Source organism: Amblyomma americanum, chromosome 4, assembly GCF_052857255.1.
Source record: "Amblyomma americanum isolate KBUSLIRL-KWMA chromosome 4, ASM5285725v1, whole genome shotgun sequence".
Classification (NCBI taxonomy): Eukaryota; Metazoa; Arthropoda; class Arachnida; order Ixodida; family Ixodidae; genus Amblyomma; species Amblyomma americanum.
In genome coordinates, this window is record NC_135500.1 from 79,890,925 (window position 1) to 79,909,581 (window position 18,657).

The 18,657-nt window shown below is 46.3% G+C and overlaps 1 non-coding gene across 1 annotated transcript; it reads left to right on the forward strand.

Moving 5' to 3' along the window:
* Positions 1-10,166: 10,166 nt before the first annotated feature.
* Positions 10,167-10,237, forward strand: TRNAG-GCC (transfer RNA glycine (anticodon GCC)). The gene has a single exon. It is a non-coding gene; the product is annotated as a tRNA-Gly (tRNA).
* The last annotated feature ends 8,420 nt before the right edge of the window (positions 10,238-18,657 follow it).

The window sequence follows — 18,657 nt, forward strand, 5'->3', positions numbered from 1 at the left end:
AGGTCTTCCGTCGGTTTCAAGAGACGCTCTGTGAACTCTGTCAGCGTAGATGATCACAAAATTCAACTAGGGGAACTGCCGTTCGCCACTGCTGCACGCGGTGAAGTTCGCAATCACTGTGAATACTCGTAATATCAACATGTGGCCAATATAATATGCTTCGGCACATAGCTGCCACCGCCTAGGCCTCGCTCCGCCGTTCAATCGATGGACGGCCATCTTGCCCCGGCAGAAGCGAGGCGGAGGGGCTCGAGACGTCATTGACGTCACGGAAAAAGCAGCCAATAGCTGCAATCCGGTCTCCGGCCGGACCCGCTCATCCACTCGGAAGTTGAAGTTGACCAACTTTCCATCCGTTGGTCGGATGGGGCGGACGCCTATTGTCTGGACTGACCGGTCCGTCGTCCGCTCGCAGAGCGGAAGCCGCTGAAAAACGATCGCACAACGGCCCTTTGCAACAAGCAATATGCGGCCTAGCCGGTAGTGCTATGCTGGTACGGGCTAACGAATCACTTAACCAAATGCGGGCGTGAGCAACGTGATGACTGTAAACAAAACTTAGTTAGGCCAACCCCAAATTTTGTCCACCCCTTCCCAAACATCATCTCGGTATAACGAGACCAAAATAGATTTCTAGCCTGACCACATGTCTAGAGGATGTTCAGTACAGTTGGGCGTATTAATTACAAGTCGTAATTAATAAAATTAAACTTTAAGCCTAATGTTGTCATTTTTATTTATTTATACTGCGGAGTCGCTTGACTCCAAGCAGGGGTGAACAAAGGTACAAGTAAAAAATAAACAAGATATATATATAGACTACCGCCATTCAAAAGCGAACAGATGATGCGAAAAAAAGCAAAAACAAGGATTTCACATACAAAAGGCTCTCAAATTGTCAACAAACATTTCTACCTTCGGGCTATTCACTACACACTTCGGGAGTTCATTCCAGTCTGTAATCGATTTTACAAAAAATGAGTGTTTAACTTTATTAGAATATGCACGAAATTCTTGTAGGATTTTTCCATGGTTATAACGCGTACCTGCTCGCGAAACAGGTGTAATATAATCATGAGCGTTTATTTTAATGAGATTATTATATATTAGGTACAGAAATTTCAACCTAGCTTCAGAGCGCCTTGTCTGCAGGGATTCTAGGCCAATAGATTTGATCATAGCTGTTACACTATCTGTTCGTTTGTATCTGTTGCAAATGAAACGGGCTGCGATTCTCTGCACTCTTTCTAATTTGGAAATATTCTTGGCTGTAAATGGGTCCCATAAACAACAGGCATATTCCAGACGAGGCCGCACCAAAGCCTTATACGCTGCTTAGTTTCACGTGTTTTGGGGCATTTGGCAGTTTACGCCTCGAACACCATAGAGTCTTCAGTGCTTTCCCGCAAGTAATATCGATGTGGGCATCCCAGTTTAGGTGATTAGATATCTGGACTCCAAGGTATTTTGCAGACGAGGATTCTGGAAATAGAACGCCAGCTATACAATATGGATGAGTCAAAAAAGTTTTCTTTTTACAAATTCTAAGTACCAAACATTTATTAACGTTAAGAAGCATACCCCATTGGTTGCACCAGTTTGAGATCTTCTGCAGGTTACTGTTAAGCTTAATTTGGTCCGCTGTGGAGTTAACTAGAGAGTATAAAACGCAGTCATCAGCAAATAGTTTAACTCTAACTTATGAATCAACCACATTAATTATGTCGTTTACGTAAATTAAAAATAGGATAGGCCCCAGAACAAATCCTTGCGGAACACCAGATGAAACCGGAAGTGCATCAGAGTACTCATCGCACATGAACGTATTGAAATCTGTCTTCTAAGTAGGCTCTAATAAGGTCAATAATGTTAGGATTGATTCCGGCAGTGTAAAGCTTTCCTATGAGTTTTGGTGTGCGGTACCTTATCGAAGGCTTTGGCAAAGTCAAGAAAAACAGCGTCCATTTGTTGTTTGTTGTTAACTGCAATAAAAAAAATCATGGCAAGTGGTTACCAGTTGTGAGACGGTAGATAAACCTCGCCTAAATCCATGTTGCTGATCACACAAGAAGTGGGTCGACTCCAGAAATTCTGTCAAAGCTCGGCAGATCACATGCTCGAACATTTTGCGACTTGTCGAGACCAAAGATATTGGGCGATAATTAGATACGCAAGATGGGTCATTGCCTTTAAAAACGGGTACGACACGTGCGGTTTTCCATTCTGATGGGACTGCGCACTGAGACAAACAGGCTTTGAAAATAACTTCCAGGTAATGCGATAACCATTCTGCGTAACGGCGGAGAAAAGCTGAAGGGATGTTATCAGGCCCGCTAGAATTTTTAACGTCAAGCTTCAGAAGAAGATTCAAAATACCTTCGCGGGAGATAGTAACATCTGGCATTAAAGAAGTGTAGCCGTCTGGCTTAGAAGGAAAAGTCGAGTTTTTATCGGTATACACTGATTGAAAATACTCATTAAACACATCAGCAATATCTTTTGACCCTGTTAGAGGAGAACCATTAACTGTTAATGACACATTGCGTTGTTTATTAGCATTAACGTATCGAAAGAACTTTTCCGGTGCTTCACTGAGAAAACGCCCAAGCGTAACATTAAAAAAGGAGTCTCTAGCTTGCTTGATCTTATTTCTTAATAGACTGCCTATCATACTCTCATTAGACTTATTACGAATACTTGACTGCCGCATTCGCTTTAGCTTACGTTTGGTGTGGATGACGTCCCGCGTAATCCATGGGTTATGTTTTTTTCTTAATAACACTAGGAACGTACATTGTCAAGCAATCGAGGCATATCTTTTTAAACATGCACTATAACACATTTACATTCTCCTCAGCCCTAAAGCTGTCAAGGTAGGTCTCTAAAAAATCCAAAATTCCTACATCATCAGCTCTATTAAAATTCTTCACAACAATGAGACGCTTTTTGCTGTCAACATAAGCCGATAGGGAGAAAACACAGGAAACAAGATTATGATCAGATACACCCTTCAAAACATCAACAGAAACACACATAAGGGCAGAGCTAATGAACACTAAGTCAAGAATGTGCGATGCAGAGGCACAGATCCTGGTTGGTCTGTCAACAATCTGGGTCAGATTACATGTGAAAGCAGTGTCCAAAAGGAGCTCAGAATGACAAGAATTGGCACCCATAGTACTCATGTGGATCCAAACTATATCAGGCAAGTTGAAATCGCCACCTAAAATCAACTCCACTCGGTCGCCCCGGAAGCGTTGAACGTAATCGCACAGCTCTTCAAGAAAGGTGACATCCGCATTAGGAGGTCGATATACTACGCCTAATACAATAGTGTTGCCACAGAAATCCATCTTGCAAAAAAGACTTTCGTGGTTAGGAATACCCGGCAGCATCACAGAAGATATACTTTCCTTAAGCACTATCGCGACTCCACCTCCACGTGTCGCTCTGTCGCATCGCAATATTCTGTAGGCGGGGGGAACAATTGAGCCATCAGGGATTTCAGAATGAAGCCAGATTTCTGTCAGAAACGTAATGTGCGGGTCCAGGCCGTAAAGGAGTGCTTCGAATTCGGCTGTCTTATTTGCGATGCTTTGAGCGTTAAAGGAAACGAATCGTAACGGTCTGGTATTATCAGCTCGTCATTTATAAGTCTTTCGTTTCTGATTCCGTGTGACAATACGTGTCGTTGAGGCAACACTGACACTGCCAGAATCTTCGCCTTCGGAATCTTCTTTGCGTTCTTTTGAAATGGTAAGTTTCCGTCTTTCATTCCTTTCTTCATCCCAGACGTATGTGTCACCGTTCAAAACTAGCTTGTCAAATTTTAGGTAAGCCTTATCCTCAGGTCTGCAATTATCTTTAACGGTAGACCACAGCAGCTTCCGTACTTTTTGAATTCTAAACGGGTAGTCCTCACGTAGTGACATACCTGAGCCTTTCAGCTTCTTCGCATTCCTAAGAAGGTTCATTTTTTCATTAAAATCGAAGAACCGCATTACCACTGGTCGATCCTTATCTTCTAATTGCCTGCCGAAGCGGTGTATGCGTTCAACGCTCCCGACGGTAATACCTAGTTTTTCTTCAAACACTTCTGTTAACACAGCATCCCTAAGGCTCTTCGGGGTTTCTGCACCGTCTTCCTTGATCCCAAAGATAATCAAGTTATTACGCCGAGAGCGATATTCCAGGTCATCAACCTTGCTACACAATGATGCAATTTGTTCACGCAGCTCCAGAACAGTACTCTAACATTCCTCTACCCTCTTTATTGTCTGTGTGAAAGATTCTATTTTTTGTTCAATAGAAGCCAGCCTCCGGTTTGAGTCTGATATATGACCGTCCAAGTTCTCCCTGATAGATTTCAGCTCAGTTGCAGACACTTTCTGATTTTCAATAATGGTTTCCAACTGATCAGACACTGACAAGGTGGGGCCTGGATTGGTTTCAACGTCCCCACTCAACAAGAGCACCAGTAGGCAAAATGAGTCAAAGCAACCCGCAACACACTCGCATAGAACCTCTGAGCAAGGGAGCACAACCAAACACAAAGAATCACTTTTAAATGCAAGGCGTTGCTTGTTACTGACCTGCACAAAAAAGAGGAGGCACTTTAGACGCGTCTGCATCCTGCAGCTGCTTCCTTGCTCACTGACGAAGAACGCCTGGGGGGCGTTTCCCGATGCGTCCAACGATGTCGATGTCACTCATAAATCAATATATAGCTTAAGTCAAGCACCACTGCATTTACATATCTTTGCGTTTGGCGCATGATGGCCTTAGCTGCCTATGTGCCATAAATCCTAACACAACACAACGCACTTGCATGTCTTAATTTTCGACGTTAATTTGTTAAACCCACCGAACTTGCTCAGTGGTTAAGGCGCTCGTCTACTGAGCCGGAGTACCCGAGTGCGAATCCTACCGCAGCGGCCGCGTTTCGATGGAGGCGAAATGCAAAAGGCAGCAGTGTGCTGTGCAATGTCAGGGCACGTTAAATATCCGCTACACTCTACTACAGGACCTCTTACTTTATTTCTTCTTACACTCCATCCTTTATCTCTTCCCTTACGGCGCGGCTGGGGTATCAACTGAGATAAGAATAGAGTTTCTAAATATTACCTAAAGAGAAAGGAGGCCCCAGCGTCTATGCGAATTTCTTAAATAGCCATGAAAGAGCACTTCATCCGCATTGGGAATGCGGGGAAGACACCAATTCGCACTTTGCTTCGCTGTAAAATATGACCTCGACTGCAAAAATACAAACTCTTGAAACTATAGCAAGGAAGCTTTGTTTTGTAAAGAGTATGTCCTGCAATAAAGTATGTTACATATACATCGCAATAAACGAGCAGAAAAAGAGGCAAGCACCGAATTTGGCCATGGCCGCCAAACTTTCACGCCGCCAAACTTAGCTTACCGTGGAAAACAATTTTTCGCGTTTAACAGATATGCTTTTGAGAGCAAATACTGTTTAAAAAAATTGTTAACTCTTAAAATACTACACTGCAGAAGACGCGAGGGCACAGCAGAACACTCTTGCGTTCTGAGTTCAGAAAAAAACTTGTTCCCTTCGTTCAGATTTCAATGCGTAGGTAGCACTGGTTCCCTCTTAGCCGAACCCAGCTTGCTGCATAAATGGGTCCCAGTGAGGGGTGAAACGGAATCTAGGCCTTGCAGGCACCTGACGCTGCGCTCAGCTCCGGTCGAGTCTATGCGAGCGCCTTTGGATGCTTCGGATCTCAAACTGCGTGCGTAGCTGCACTACACAACCACAAGGCGCACAAAGCATCAGTAAAACCTACATTGATGATAACGGAACTGAAGAATAAAAAAAAATGGCAGTGCCTTAGCTCGTCTTTGGGAGGATATATGTAGCGAAAGCAAGTGGGAAACTCCCATATACCACCACGTATGAAGCACAGGCATAAACGTCCAGTATGACCTGTAGGTCCATGTTTGATTTCAGCACCGAGGCTATCGAAGGATTGAAGGGGTTGCGTTACTTTTACGCCTATTCTCTAGGCTAACGGCACGTTGTTCTTCGGTTTCTTGAGCCCGCCGCTGAAGTCTCTTGGCTGCATTGCATTGTTCATCACGGGCTGTCTTCAGTGAAGCAGGACTCAGGTCTCTTCTCCGGCTGCTGTCGCTGCTGCTAGCGGTCGAGACACGGAACGTTAAACGTGCCTGTCTCGCGGCGGCATATTCACGGCGGCGTTTAGCCAGTCATTCGGCGCGCTGTTCGTCTGTTTCCTGGGCGATTCATTTCCTCTTCATCTCGCTCCGCTGTCGATTCCAAGCCTCCTCCAGCTTATCAGAATTGTCGCCGTCCATACTGTCTCCTCAAGGGTGGTTGCGGCGAACGCCAGCTCTCCTTTTCAATCACGCATGGGACGCTGATGTCGAAGCGAGCGGAGGCGAGCGCAACGACGACGAACGCGGTGTGACGTCCTACCAAACGGCAGCGGCGGCGAGCGGCGCAGTGTGACGTGAAACCAGATGGCGCGGCTAGCGCGCGAAGCACAGTAACCTTCTGCGGCGAGGCGCGCGTTGTGAAATCACGTGCCCCGATGGACTACTGCCACGGCGAAATTGCGAGTTTGCGGCCAATAAAACTTTCGCTTCAAAATCCAATCCGTATAGCACAGTCACCAAGCCACTAGATGCCAATCCGGCTTGCTGTGTTCCCAGCGCGCCTCGCGCGTCCATGATGGATGAAGGGAAAGGACGCCAGCTTTCCCTCTAAGAAATTTTATGTAGATAAGTGAGATACTTACCACGTTATTTCCTTTCCTCAAAAATTTTTTTTATCTTTTACTGTGGCAAAAATTGAACTTTTATCTAAAATGTGGAGTCGTATATCGTTGAGTAGCTTATATAGACGGTAATTGCCCTGTACTTATTATATGTGTTAATTACTGCTAATGAGGTAAGTCTGATTTAAGTGTGAACTTTACAATGTCGATTCATATACCGTTAAGAATGTCTCGACGAGTACAATCAAAGAATAAAATTAGCCGTGTCTTAGCTAAGCTATGCCAGGATATACCAAGAAAGAGCTTAAGTTCAACCCTAGTTACGCATGCTTTCGAGCTCGTTGCGACGCCCCGCCTAATGGCGTCTCTGCTTGGCAAGACGTTCTTCTCTTTTCTCAGGCGTCTCCGCCGCTCGTTTAGCCTTCTGATGTCCATTTTTTTTCTGTGCAGAGCAGACAAGTGCCAGGCGACGACTTCTGGGTCCGAAGGATTGATCTTCTCCTGACGATACCGCCGCATAGAGGTGGCTGGAGTCACGTTTTCGTCACATATACGAAGCGATTTTTGTTCATCGTGTCGTAACACTTCAGCTTTTATACACACTGCCGCACATACGCAGATTATCCCAGGACCCTACACGCGGCCGCGGCTGAACTCTGACATGCGCCGCGCACCTGCTGGTCCTGTTTGGATTCGCGCATGCGCACAATCGGCCTCCCAAGCTCACAGCGAAATTCTCGACAGGATAGAATAGTGTAGCTCTCGCTACAATACCGTATATCATCGCACAGGTACGCTCGATGAGGGTGTAGACAGAATTAGACCCATAGGATTTCTTTTTATTCGTGATGTGAACTAAGCACCTTAGCTCTTCAGGGAAAGCGCAAAAAAGCTTGGAGCACATATTATCTGGAACCAATAATTTTGATTCAGTACAGTTCGTGCAGTTCCGAACTTCTTTTCGCAGTTCGGCATATCGTGCAGAATGAGCGGTGTGCGAGATTCAATAAGTATGATAACGTTGACCGAAAGACGTCGTTTCTAGGTCCAGTCTTCTTCCCTATGCAAAAACGCTCCGTTTGTTCTTTTGTAATGTGAAAGCATTACTAGGTAATGTCGGAAATTGATGTGTACGCAAAAAGTCATGATTCTGATGATTAAGGCTGTTTATGGCTCAAGGGCATTAATGGCCAAAGAGCGCCATGGCACAAGGTGTTTTCGATTTCTCAAGGTGGTGTCAAGGATCAATTTCCCAAGCATTTCACCCTAAATAAGCCGAGCAGCAGACCAGGGGAAAGCTTGTACACAGTGTATCCCCGGTGGGTACACGGCGGCACCGGGGATCGAACCCCGCCCCTCCCGCATGCGAGGCGGATGTATCGCACGGTATAACGCAGTCAGCTCGTTTTTTTTCTTTAAATAGGGGTTTAACGTCCCCAAGCGGCGCAGGCTGTAAGAGACGCCGTAGTGAAGGGTTCTGGAAATTTCGACCACCTGGGGTTCTTTAACGTGTGCACGGAAACCGCACAGTACCGCGCCTCTAGAATTTCGCCTTCATCAAAATTCGACCACAGCGGCCGAGATCGAACCCGCGTCTTGCGGTTCAGCAGCCGAGCGCCATAACCACTGAGCCGCCGCGGTGAGTCGTCGTCAGCTACTGCATCGTAGTCATGATTGAATGTGTATGACGACTGGTATATAAATAGAGTGTCAGATAGTTGTCATGATCATGCGAGTCATTGTAATAGAGTCACGATTCCGAACTGATGAGTCATGAACGGAATTATAATCAGCGTGGTCATGACAGGAGTCATTGCCTGAGGAAGAAATTTAGTCGTGGTCATCAAAGTCATGATCATAAGTCATGGACAAAAAATGGGCCACAAACAGTGCTGAGTCAAAGCCCACAGAATGTGTGAGTCAGAGCGAGACCCTCTATACTCCAACTGCGCTTGACCGCCGACGCGTTCGGCGGCTTCGGCGCACTCTGACCGCACTGGCGGAGACTGGAAGCACGTCTCTATTTCGCGCCTTGTGCGACAGCCACCGCCGGCCCGGCCAGACCGGTTCGAGTCTGCGGCGAGACACGCGTTGTGACGTCATGTGCCTCCTCGGAGCACCGCCACGGCGAAATCGCAAGTTCGAGGCCAGGAAAGCTTTCGCTTTAAAAATTGGATGGGACAATCAGGCTCCGTCTTGAGGGTATGACGCGATAGCGCAATGGGTTATGGATTCCTTACCTAGACCAACGTCCTACTCTTTTTTATTTATTTATCCTTCAGGAGTTTTTGCTCACGGCCAACGCCTTCGACGCCGCGTGAACCTGATGCTGCTGATGCTACGTACGGTGAAACGAACGCGCGGAGAGGCAAGCCCAGTGGAAGCGCTGCCAGGCGCCTTGCCGAAACGCGCGGGACTCAAGTTGCAGTCGTAGTTCTACGGCACATCGTTCTTGATGAACCCGATACCACGAACGCCAGCATAGCTTCCGCGCCGAACGAACAGGCAGCAAGCCGCAAGCTTCGTGGTGAACACGCTTTGAATGTGCGCTGCGTTGTTCACCGCTCATCACGTGGTTCCTGCGTCCCCGGACGGCACCCGTGCGCCCGAACGAGACGAGTGAGGTGCGCTGCAGTCGCGCGCTTTCTGTTTGGACAGTGGCGTACATTTGGGAGAAAGGGGAGGAGGAGGTGGGAATTGTTTTAGTGGGCGCCGCATGATGGCGCTACGCGCGCGCCAAGCGAAGAGGAAAAGTAGAGGAAACGTACTTTCCTACTCGCTTAACCACTAATTCTGTAATTTCCAGGCTCATAATTACTGAAATACGCCACAGTACATTTCTCTAAAGCACCTTTCTAAACCAACACCGTATTCACTAGACCCACCTTTGTTCATTCCGAACCAATAAGCTGGCGTGGCGAAGTGGTTAGCTTTTCCGCACTCCGGAGGCCGTGGTTCGATTCCTCATCTCGACCAATTTACTAGCTGGTTTTAATTGTTGATGCTTGTGGGATTTTTTGCTCACGGCCAAAGCCGCCGACGCTGCCGACGACAGCGGCTTTTCTGCAATCTCGGCCCTGCACTCTGTCGCGTTAAAGAGTAATAGGCGGCGTTGAGGTTTCCACCGAGATTTCCGGATTTGAGACCTGCTACGTCGTTGACAAGCAGCGCTGTCGTCTATCCCAATCCGGAACGAGTATCGCTCTGTAAATGCAACACCAAGTCATAGAGCAATAACTTCTCAGGATTTCAATCTACGCCATGCGAAGAGTACCAGCTTTACTACGACAGCTCTATAAAATACGCGCCGCCGTGCAGGTGACGCCGGCCGACGCATTGACCTACATAACGTGAGACTTGCGTAACAGGTAGGTGTGAATGAACGGTCAGCGGTGATTGCAAACGTGTGCGTCGGTGGTTCAGTGGTAGAATACCCGCTTGCCACGTGGGTGGCCCGGTTTCGATTCCCGGCCGACGCATTGTTCTTTTCTTTCCTTTGTACGATGCCTTTTCAGTGAGAGTTTGTGTGTTTTCCTTCCGTTTGCTGTGTAAAGTACCAACTGGCGATTTTTGCGTTCTAGAAGAGGTGCCTCTATTAATCCGCAATGGGAGAGTTTGTAACAAAACTTCATGAACTCACCCTTGTTTGCAGCTGAAAGAAACCTCATGCGAGTCAATCTCTTTTCTGGGCGGTGTAAAGGAATAGGCGAGGCGCAGATAAGAAATCGCTGTATGGCGTGAAGGCCCAGCAGTCGATGCGCGCTTTGAGAGAACTTAAAACCAATGCCACTAACGATGAACATTTCAGTTCAGCAGATGAAAAACAAAACCAGAATATCAAGTAAGAAAGGCGCAGCGATAGTCATTCTGCCATTCTGCTTCGCAAAGAACAAGCTAGTAGAAAAGATTTCCAGTCGCTGTTGCTTGGGTTCTACCGGATAAAGATGCGCCCTTTTGTGTTTACTTTTTGTGGTTACAACCTTTTTGAACGATGCGCGACATTTGATGAATGGAGCTTTGTAATAGTATGTATAGCAGGAAAGCGAGGCCAATTAGATGGCATTTCAAATTTCAACCCATGCGTGAACAATAGCCACAAAACGGCACTTTTGTTAACAGCACCCACAAGAAATCCCGGTAAAATCTCTCCGAGCTAAAAGCCAAGCACTCGTCATGTTTTTCAGCCATGACATACCCAGCAATTGTTAACAATAGGAATTTTGAGCACGAAATCGGTTATGAGCGCAATTTTTGCATTCAATGTAAGATTCCTCTGCAACAATCAATATAAATGCAGATCACCCGACGGCAGCCTTGTATAGCTTTTTCTATTCACGTTATTGCTATCGGCAAAATCGTTGCCCATTGGTTTTCTATGGCAGCCTAAAATGGTCGATGAGATCAATGGAAACGCTTTAAAAGAGAGATTTTGCTACATATCAGAATAATGATTCATTGTCTTCAATATTTCCATACCAGTACCCTTCAATCCTCGAATATTAAAAATTTCTTTCCGAGAAACCTCTACATGCTCTAAACAAAAAGCCAAGCACTCGTCATTTTTTGCAGTCATGTTCTAGGCCAATTGATCCTGTCAACAAGTTTTGGGGGACGAAGAGGTAGCGTTGACAGGGCGAGACTTCGGCCATTTGGGAGTCGGAAATCTGGAGGGGGTCGCCGAGGCAAAAACGGGCCGAGGATGACGAAACCTGACAACGGTTTCCTCTAATGGCAGAAATGAAAATGGTAGTTTTTCATGCTGTGCACAGCATGCTTTTTTATACTTTATCACGCTACCTTGCTAAGTTCATTATTCATTATACGGAAACCCCTTAGATACATCAGACAATCACGTGACACTTGTAAATGGCACACATATCCTCGTCCCTTCAAGCGCTGACAAAACTGGCAGAGGTGGTATGGTCGCGTCTTGAGCGCCACAAAACTGAAGGCGCATCTCTGGCAAACCCGTTCTTGTGCGCTCGACAGCGGCGAAAGAATGCTTAGATCAATAGTCATGAACACGAGATAAATTTCGGTGTGCCGTTTTAAAATCGCTGTGGCGCATTCTGTTGAACGCGGAGAGAAACACACCTTCCGGGCTGCCACGCGTGGCTACCCGACAGAGGCTGCATACAGGAGCAGCATCCAAGCAGCACTTTGTAAGCACTGCACGACGCCATAATTAGACATAATACGAAAGTATCGATGCTATTAACATGTGACCTTTAACGAGCCACTTTCGCTCGATGGCAACGGATTCTGCATGCCTTTTTTTTCATCTCAGGGCCAAATGCATCCGCCGAGTGAAAGCACTTTGCTTGCGATTTTCTCAAACCACGTGTTGTTAGAAGTCCGATATATAATGAGGTAGGCTTCAATAATGAAGCGAGCATTTCTGCAAATTGTTCTTCTGAATGAATCCCTTGTGCGCGATAATGCATGAATTGCTACACAGATAGCTTGTCTGATATTGTTTCTTCAAGAGAACGTGCGTAGCTGCGATATTGCGACATTCGAGGAATACGGTAATTCAGACAAAACCCTCAAGAAGTGTTGCGGCCTCATATAACGCTTGAGCACTCCAACGACACATGCAAGCGAGCCCCTCCCAACGGCCAAAATGGGCTTAGAGCGCATCATCCCATTAGGCCAAATTCATTGGCTTCTATTGATCAGATTGCTAACCACCGCGCAATTTCCTATGCCGCTAACGTGTAAACCCAGAAAACCGAAGCTGTAGTTGCGACCTGCACTTGTCCTCCTTTGTGTAGCTGACGAGCAGCACTGGCGCCATTTTCCACCCGGTCGTTGTTGTGGTTAATACGGTGGGTCATCATCATCATCAGCCTGACAACGCCCAATGCAGGACAAGGGCCTCACCCATATCTCTCCAATTCACCCTGTCCTGTGCGGCCACCTCAGATTTGCAAACTTTTTAATCTCACCTACCAAGCAACTTTCTTTCACTCCCTTCTACGCTTGCCTTCTCTTGCTATTGAGTCCAATAACCTGAACGGCCATCGGGTATTTTGCCGTGGCATTACGTCCCCAGCCCAAGCCCATTTCTTCCTGGTGATTTCGAATAGGATGGCATTAGCCCACGTTCGTTCCCTCACCCACCCTGCCCTCTTCCGGTCTTTTAAAGTTACATGTATCATTTTTCTCTCCATGGCTCACTGCGTTGTCCTTAATATGAACCCTTTTCGTTAGCCTCCACGTTTCTGCCCCGTAGGCGAGTACTGGTAATATACAGCAGTGTTGCACTTTTCTTTTCAGGGATAGTTTTAAACTGCCATTCATGAGCGGAGAGTCCCTGCCAGATGCACTCCACCCAATTCTTATTCTTCTAGTTATTTTCGTCTCATGATCCTGATCAGCGGTCACTGCCTGCCCTAACTAGACCGATTCTTTTCCCACTTCCGGCACCTCCTTAACAGATGCGAACTACTGTTCTCTTCCGAGTCTGCTGAACATTACTTTGGTTTTCTGGATATTAATTTTTAAACCCACAGTACTGCACTGCCTGTCTAAGTCACTGAACATATTTTGCAGTTCATATCCTGAGTCACTTAGCAGGGCAATATCATCAGCGAGATTCAGATTACTAAGGTATTTTCAGACTTTAGTTTGGTCGCAACGGTTATGCGAAAGGAATGTGAGAGAGAAATTAGAAAAGGATAAATGAGACGATAGGCAGGAAAGTTCGCAGGGTGGGCGTTCAGCACTCTAAATTGTGCATCGGGCAGGGCAGAGTAAACAAAAGCGACCACACGTTCGTCAGAAGCGGTCACACAGAGCCCCGGCGCAGAGACAACAGCGATCCAGGCAGTCTGGACGAGACAAAACGCTACCATGCACCGCCGACGGCGCCGATCACTGCATGCGTTCGCCCGAGAAATCGTTTTCCACGCGGCGAATGGCACCGTCTCGATCAGCGCAGAGCATGGTGACCTGCATTACGAAGCCAGACGTTGTGAAATCAGCCGTGTCCCTGCACGGCGCCTCTCTGTCGGCGTCGGTGGTTGAGTGGTAGAATATTCGCCTGCCTCTCACGAGCAGGTTTCTCCTTGCTCACATAGGTGCAGTTCACGACTTTTTTTTTGTCTCACCCTACGTGGAAGATCTTTAACGTAATCATTATTAACCTTTCAGCAAGTACATGTAAATATGTGGCAGCATGCTGTTGGCACGTGGCTGGCATTGCGCCCGTTGACCAATGTGTGAGCTGCAGCTCAAGTGCACAACTCTGTCATCAAGAGTTGCACGTAGTACCTGACAAGCAGATCAAGGTCGCTCTCACAGTTTATTCGCACTTGCGAAGGTTCTCAAAGGCTTTGCAATAGTGGTGCTAGTTTCCTCGGAATCATGTGGCCCAGATGCTCAATGTACTTGGGTCGCTAGACTGGTCTGTTCTCTGTCGTAGTGTACGATACAGCCGGCGCTGGTGCTGAATGCGCAGCGTTATGTTCTTTTTGAAGAGGCCCGACCACCGATTATTCCTACGTCGCTCTACGAATGTTTTTTTTCGGTGTCACAAGTGGTCGTAGGCGTGCACCCGGGAGACATGGCTTCCCCCAGAGACGTAAATACAAAGCCTTCCCTGGCACCCCCCTGCATGGGCCCCGTGGACAGTTTAGGCGTCCTGACCTGGACGGTTTAGAAGGGTGAACTAGCAGACAACAAAATGGTGCATCGGTGACCACGTCTGACATGCTCTTGGTACTGTATGCCAGATAAATCGGGTGGTTAAGCGAACGAAGATGAAGAAACATTGACGGCATCACAAGCTCTAAACTATTCCAACCGAAACTTATATAAACACAGGCCATATCTTATGCATTGGAGTGCATGACATGTCCGGGTATTAATATATACAAGAATGCGCATCCATCACCACCACAACATTCATTCTTATTATCACTCGAGGCCAGATGGAGGCAACCAGGCGAGGGCGTGCCTCCTTATGTTCAAAATTTTCAGACAAACATTTTGAAAACTTTAAAACTGCAAGATATAGTCGTGGAGATAATGAAGGTAATGATACACCCTTCTGATGTATAGCAATGTCTTTTTTTAAGTGCTGCCATAGATCGCATCGAACAGTTAAGATTGCCGTACAAAACCAATGGGGAACGGTATTGACGATTGCAAAAAACGTTCCGTCTGGTGACCTGCGGATATATTGATTGTTTTAGTGAAATTTATAATATATGAAAATATTGCGTTCACAAATGGTTTCCTGCTCACAAATGCTTTTCTCCACAATTGTTGGGTATGAGCGGAAGAAACGACCGAAGTACTGAATTACGCGTCTTTGCGTCGTAGCAGAAGAGGGGACAGGATATCATACCAAAAGCAGGGAAGAAAAATAATCCGCAAAAAACAAAATAAAAACAAATGAACCAACAAGCAGAAGTATAGTCATAAAGATGCGCAAAAGATGTGTCAGGTGAGAAGGGAATTAATAAAATTAAACCTCGAAAGAAATGTAATCATTGTACGCCCCTAGCCAGAAAGGCGTTTGTCTTTGCGTACTCTTATCTCTTACTGAAGGAATAGTGGCTCGCACTGAACATCGCATTTTGTTTCACAAGCACAGTCGCAGTCACATTTTTTGCATTTCTTGACGTAACGACACCTTCTTCCAGTACGTCAATTAGTATTTCGGTCGTTTCTTCCGCTTTTTGAGGCACGCCTTCTCCTGGTTGCTTGCATCTGGCCTCCAGTCACAATGAGAATGAGTTCTATGGTGGTGCTGGATGCGTATTCATGGTTCTACTGGAAACAACACATGTGATGTACTCGAATGTATAAGATGTGGCCTGCTTTTCAATAAAATTTCAAGTGGTAGCTCAGCGATTGTCGTGTCGTCCATGTTTCTTCATATTTGTCCCCCTTTCTTTTGCATTGCTACTTTTTAGGGTCTTTTGTACAGAATTGTGCACACACGCGAGCAGGCTTGACTGGAACGGACGTCTGCGGAGCAAACGAAGCGAAAGTTCAGAAAAGGTCCTGAGTTGCACGCACAGTGCTTGCACTGGAGCGAAGCTGCATACCCACTGAGGACGCACAGTGCCCTGAAAAGAGCTTTTGCGTTTTGATTTCAGTTGATTTGTCCTGCAGAACACCGGTTTGACGCTGTAGGCAATCCAGCTCACGTCTGTACCTTTCCAGTTAGCAACATGTTATGGGAGTCTGCTGAAGTTACCATGCACATATTTTTCAGCAGGGTGTGTTGCTGGGCGAGTTCGTTTGACATTGACATTGAAACCGAAGCGGGGCCTTGTGGTAGAGCGTCCGCCTCGCATTCGGAAGGTCCTAGGTTCGATCCCCAGTGCCGCCGGGTACCCATCGGTTTTCTAACGGGTACAAGGTTTCCCTCGGCCTGGTGCTCGGCTAATCTGGGGTGAAATACTTGGGAAAAGTGTCTTGACCCTAGTTGCCTTGACGGATCAGAGATAAGATCGCCGTCAAGCGACCCTTAACCCGCCTTCTGCGGTAGAAGCCCATTTGTGGCCCTGTTTTAAAAAGTTCTGAAGTTTTTAAAAAGCTAGAAACTTAGCCGTCGACGTTCCTGAATGTGGTCCTTGTCGCTAGTGCCCTTCGATGTTTAAGGCAACAAAAATCCTCGCAAATAGCAGCAACCAATTCACTCGTGAGATAATTGAGGCAGGTTTCATTAACAAGCAACAAGACGTCGGCGTCACAAAACCCTCAGTATCCCTGTTTGAAAAGCAGTTTAAGTTTCTCTCCGATCCAGTTTAAAATCTTGGGTCCGTGGTACCTTACGCGGCTCCTTCTCAGTACCCATTCCTTTCGCCACAGCTGTCTTGAAATATGTTTCGGACGCTGCTTCTATTCTTTTCTTCTTGTTTTCATCCCCCTCTTAGGTTTAGCCATCATTGCTTTTTTAGGCCGTATTGATGGTTAGCCTTTATCCCACTGCTTTTTTAGGTCAGATTTATGGTGAGCCCTCATCCCCCTTTTAGGCCGTGATCATTGTTGGCTAGCATCGCGTCATTTTAGGCCGTGTTCTTAGTTGGCTTTCATCGCTCGCTTTTATGTTGTCAATTGTTTTCTCAATCCAACCATCCTTTCACTTCATTCTTATTATGCATGTCTTCACACCGCTTTCCGAGATTTTACTGTCTATTTTGCGTATTTGCTTATTGTGTTTTGTTGTCATGTATGTCATCGCCAGCCGCACAGGACTGCCGGTGCGTGAAGATATTTCTTTACCAAGAGTTGTTATTCCGTCCTTTTCCCCTTTCTCGCCTTCGCTGCCACGTCTTGATTTCGGCGTCATTGGGGGTGTGCCTGATGTTTGGAAAACCGGAGTTGGTCGGACCCCCTTGTGTGTTTTGTTTCTGTATCGTGTCGGTTCAAAAAGGCGCCTGCGCGCTTCCCCTGATTTTTAGTTTTTTTTTGCTTTGAATTGCGCATGCGCTCTGTAATCACTGGCTAAACTTGGGTAACTGTATAAAAACGTGCGGATCGCCCTCCTTTGGTGTTGAAGTTGTTAGTTTAGAACACTGGTGTGTCTCGTGCTCCGTTCGTCCGTCGTCTGCCAGCGATTCAGCGTTGAAAATTCTTTTTCAGACGAATTTAGCAGTCATTACATCGCAACTGGGATGCCCTTTCATGTACGTCTGCGTGTGCACTAATTAATATTTTCAAGAGGAGAGAGATTGGTAGCAAGCCTTTCGACATACATAGAGATATGTTTCCCCTGCAATGTAGTTTATTTCCGCCTATCAACTGTCATGTGCAGCTCGGAAAGAAAATGCAATATTGTGATAACATTATTACTCATTTGACAGATAATGGCGTTTCTGAGCGTTACGATTATCAACCATTGTTACACAGAGCAAAAATTTCGTATACGCCTGCAGAAATATAATTATTAATATTTCGCATTCTTAAGGGCTGGATATATAGTAACTAGGTACATGATAACCTCGAAATGGCGAGCGGCGCCTGAAAAGTGTAACTGATGCGTTTGCTAAAGGAGGCAAATCAGAAAGCTCTGACGTGATTGTCTTGTTGTGCACTAATAACTTAGCTGAATCATGCAATCCTCCGAGTAACTGCTGGCTATGCAGCATAATTTAGCGGCATATTCTTCCCTAATTACATGAGCTTTCCCATGGTTAACAATATTGAGTTATTTGTGTTATTTATGAGATATCTGCGCTGCGCGGAAATCAAAAATATGGAAACGAAGATAGGTGAAACAGAGAGGAGCGATGGTGAGAAAGAATAGCCGGATAGGCAGGACCACTTTACATATACACACCACTTTACATATACACAGCACTTCACATATACACAACACTTAACATACATACAGCCGCTCACAGTGGATGCCAAAAGCATGGATTTCAAGGGACATAATCATAGTGTTATTTGACAAAGGGCAGCGGTCGAGCTCGCAACAGCATAATAAAACACAGCGGGAAGGTTTCTCTCCACTGTGCCTGTTGTAGTGCTAGCTTAAGCATTAAAACCATTCGCCGATGTAGCCGCCGTGTTTGCCCACTCGCTTTCGCGTTCGAGTGGCGTAATCGCATATTGCGGAGGCGGTCGGTCGCATTCTGACGGAAGCAAAACTGCTAATGGCTCCTCTGTGCTGTGCGATGTCGGTGTATGTTTAAAGAACGCCAAGTGGTTCAAATTACTCCAGTGCCGTCCACTACGGCCGCTTGGGAACGTTTAACCTGACTCGCAGTGATATCAAAAAAGAGGCGCGGTGTAGTGACGGGGTCAGTATTAACTTGAAAGTCTGGGGATCCTTAAAGTGCACTTTCTTCAGTCAACTTTCTTCAGGCGAAGGTTACACAAATAGAGGATCGCAGTATTCGCTCAAACTTAGTTATTTTCGGCATTAAGGAAGATG